Source organism: Ochotona curzoniae, unplaced genomic scaffold (assembly GCF_017591425.1).
Source record: "Ochotona curzoniae isolate NIBS_2020 unplaced genomic scaffold, NIBS_Ocur_1.0 scaffold_4505, whole genome shotgun sequence".
NCBI lineage: Eukaryota > Metazoa > Chordata > Mammalia > Lagomorpha > Ochotonidae > Ochotona > Ochotona curzoniae.
This window is the reverse complement of record NW_024467118.1, coordinates 9566153-9570112: the sequence shown is the minus strand read 5'-3', so window position 1 is coordinate 9570112 and position 3960 is coordinate 9566153. Positions and strand designations below refer to the sequence as shown.

The 3960-nt window shown below is 37.1% G+C and overlaps 1 non-coding gene across 1 annotated transcript; it reads right to left on the bottom strand.

Moving 5' to 3' along the window:
- Positions 1-3202: 3202 nt before the first annotated feature.
- Positions 3203-3309, bottom strand: LOC121146904. The gene has a single exon (XR_005882283.1). It is a non-coding gene; the product is annotated as a U6 spliceosomal RNA (small nuclear RNA).
- Positions 3310-3960: the final 651 nt, after the last annotated feature.

Genomic DNA, 3960 nt, shown 5'->3' with positions numbered 1-3960 from the left:
TTGCATAAAGTTTGCCTTAATCAGAAAGAATATCCGATACTTGGCCTTTGGGAATTGGCTTATTTCGCTGATCATAATGACCTCTACTTGGGAGTATTTTGTTGTAAATGGTAGAATTTCAATCTTTTTAATGGCTGAGAGATATTTCATGGAATAGATATACCACAGTTTGTCCATTCCTCTTTCAATGGGTATCTGGGTTGTTCCCATGTTTTTTGTTATTGTATTTTATTATGCTGCTATATAGTGTTGCGGGTCACTCTGATATGCAGAAAGGAATTCATATGTCTAAAGTGCAAACTTTTTCCTCACAAGCATGGTTTGTTTCGCTCAGAATATCTCTTCTTCTAGGCCCTGCAAAGTAACATTTACATTTCCTCCATAACATCTGAATAGATTTTAATACTAAGCCCACAGTTTCTTCATTTATTTCCTCTCATTCATGGTTCAATATACATTGCCTTACTTGCTACAATAGTTTCTCCCTTGTCTGAGGGGGGTTATCTTGAAGACCCCCCAGTGGATACTGAAAAACAGTCCCTGTATATAAGCATTCTGATATTTCAGCATCGCAACAGTACATGTGGCATGTGAGAAGGTGTCAAAGTGACAAATGAGCAGAAAGCATACACAGAGTGGAAGTGCTGCACACAGAGATGTTTCATATTTGCAGCAGGATGGAGTGGGAGGACATGAGATTTTATCACACTGCTCAGAACAGTACACAGTTGAATATTTACAGTTTATTTCTGCAAATGTCTATTTAGTACTTTCAGGCCATGGTTTAGTAGAAGAGGTTCTAGGACATATGGTCAGTTTGAAAACTGCGACTGCCCCAGTCACATCAGGCAGTTTGTCTGGGATTGAGGAATTTTCCAGGACTTCTCAATCAGAGCTAAACCCAAGAATGTCACAGAGAAATATAAGTTGGCCATTATACCTGTGGAAATCAGTTAAGTAATTATAGGAAGACAAAGAATCATTGCCTCATTCCCTATGTTAAAGTTAACACAGCTAACACTTTTCCACTAAAGCAGAGACTGATGTTCTGGCACTGCAGGTTTGGCTGACACTAGCATCCCATGTGGGTGATTAACCATGTCCTGGTTGCTCACTTCTGGTGCAGCTCCCTGTTCAAGGGTCTGGAAGGTAGCAGAGAATGACCAGATGCTCAGAGCTGCAGCCTGTGAGGGATGCACAAGTGATACGCCAGGCTCCTGGCTCGTTTGATCTGGCCCTGGCATTTGTGGTGATCTGCAAAGTGAATCAGCCAATAGATCTTCCTCTCTGTCTTCAGCTTTGCCTTTCAAATAAAGAAATACTATGAAAAATCATTTTTATGGAAGCATTCTTCTCATAGTCTTCACTAATTACTGAAATTTACTTGGATCACTTGCCATCTTTCATTTGGTTGGTTTATTCAGTTATTTTTTCTTACTAAGTGAACACATATTGTTCAGTTTGAATCATCTTGGCATTATGGGAACTGACATTATAAAATCATGATGAAATTTTAATGCACTGCTATATTTTCTCAGTTATTTTCTATTTATATCTACTTTCATAGTAAACAGAATTTTTCATAGTAAACAGAATTGACCTACAAATTTAATTCTTCATATCCTTTTTCTGTTTTTCTACAATTATGTGTAGCAGAGAGATATCTGCATTTGACCATTTCATTGAATTCTTCTGCAAAACTATATTGATTGAGAAGCAAGAGATATTTTGAGAATCTATTTCATTTACTTTCATGATTATTACTCTATTCTACTTCGCCTACAATTTTTGAGGGCTTTTTTTTTTCCATTTTCAGGGAAATCTGTCTTTAATATTATGTTTTCAAGTCTCAAGTATGAGATTCATCACACTTTCATTATTCTTAAAAATCTGCACTCTGTATTTGTTCCAGGCACTTTTTAGCGTATGAACTATCTTACTACTTTTACTTAGAAATTATGTTATCATTTTTTTGTTTTATTTCTCTTTTGAAAGACAAACATTTTGCTTTGTTTGGTTTAAAACTGTGACTCCTTTGGAATAGTATTTAATCTCATTGGGTTTAATTCTGCTTCCAAGTTTTTTTTTTTATTTTGAACTTCACCTCACTACTTCCTTGAGCACTTAATTTGTTTCAGTAGTTCCTATTCTCTGATAAATTCTTCAAATCCATTAGTTTGCTTCTAATCTGCCCCCCACGGTGCTGACATGTAATGTTTTCATTACCATTTAGCCTAAATATTTCATCAATTTCTTATTATTCTGCCTTTTGTTTACTTAGTAACTTTTCAGTTTTTTATGTTCCTAATTTTATAAAATATGTACATATTTCATGTCCTAAACATGTAAGGGAGGAAAAAAACTTACCCTCTCTCCTGAAGCCTCAACATTTGAGTCTATGGAACAGACAGTAGACAGGTTAACAGGGGTAGGAATACGCCAACCTTGTTATGGGTGTGGGCATATTACAAAAAAGAACAGTGAATCCTCCAAAGGCCAAAGAGATCTAGGTTACCCTCTTCCCAGGGAGAGTGGAGGGGAAGTATAGGTCACACAAAGGAAAGTAAACAATTTGGGGGAGAAATGAAAGCGTCCTTAAATAATAGGTTACAGCCTGACAAAGTCTTCCCTTCATGAAGTCAGCCTGCAGTTCCTTCTGCTACACAATCAATTTGTGCATGGCTGAGGATATTCCTGTGGAGGGATTTATGACAACTGTGGTTTTGCTGTCTTTACTTAAACAAGGGAATTTCAGGGAAAGTCCCACTTCCTTCACTTGAGGGCATAAAGGACCAGGGGGCAGGGGAAGTTCCGAGTCCTGAGTTCTGCAGTTCCTACTGAGCATCCTATTTCGCAGCACCATTTTCTGAGCCCCAACGTGATATTGATCTTTGAATTTATTAAGACTGTTTCATTGAGTTGGCCTTACGAGAACTTGATGTACTTGATTACAAATTTACATAACAGTTTCCACAGATATAGGTTGAAAGTTATTTTCCTTTTTTTTTTTTTTGGTATCTTCATGCATCAAGTGTCACTGTTGAAGTCTGATTTCATCACTAGTTGGCAGGTGTCTGGTTATCCACTCCTCTCCTGACAAGCATCGAGGTTGATTCCATGTCTTCATTAATGCAAACTGTGCTGCTGTAAATATAGGATTGCAGATTTCTGTCTCTCAAACACAGATTTCAATCCCTTTGGAAAAAATATGGAATGTTTCACAAATTTGTTTGTCATTCTTTCGCAGGAGCCATGATGCTCTTTTCCATAGCATTCCAACTTTAGTGCATGTGCTGCTAAAATGAATACTCTGTCTCCTAATCTCTCTTCATCATTTCCTTTTATTTCTTATTTTGAAATGTGTTCCAAGAGCTTCTCAAGTTAATATTCCTGCTCATTTGTTTGTTGTTTATTCATAGTTATCTGACTTATTTCACATTTTCAGTATTTTCCTTTATAATAGCAAGGAATATGTAGTCTTATTCTGTGTATTCTATTAATCCATTTATTAGTTATTTGCTGATTTTGAAAGACAGAAAGCAAATGAGACACACACACAGAAAGACAGAAAGAGAGAAAAAGAGAACTCATTTTCGGATTTGCTACCCAAATAATCACAATGCCAGGGCTAGATTAAGTCAAGATCAGAAGTCAATGATAGCTTGTATCTCCAAACTGAACAGCAGGAACTCAACTACTTCAGCCATCACCAACCGTCTGCCATGGTACACATCAGCAAGAAAGTAGAGGCAGGAGTGGAACCCCGACTGGCACCAAGGTTCTCTGATACACCGTATCCTAAAAGGCGGCTAAATTGCTAAGCAAAACATGTACGTCTGTTCCCTAAGTCCTGTATCAACTTGGATGTATGTTTTATATTTGCCGTTCCTTGCTAATGATTGTTCCTAGATGTTATATCTTTTTGTTGTTTTCTCTCTAGACTAAGACATGCCCTGATCG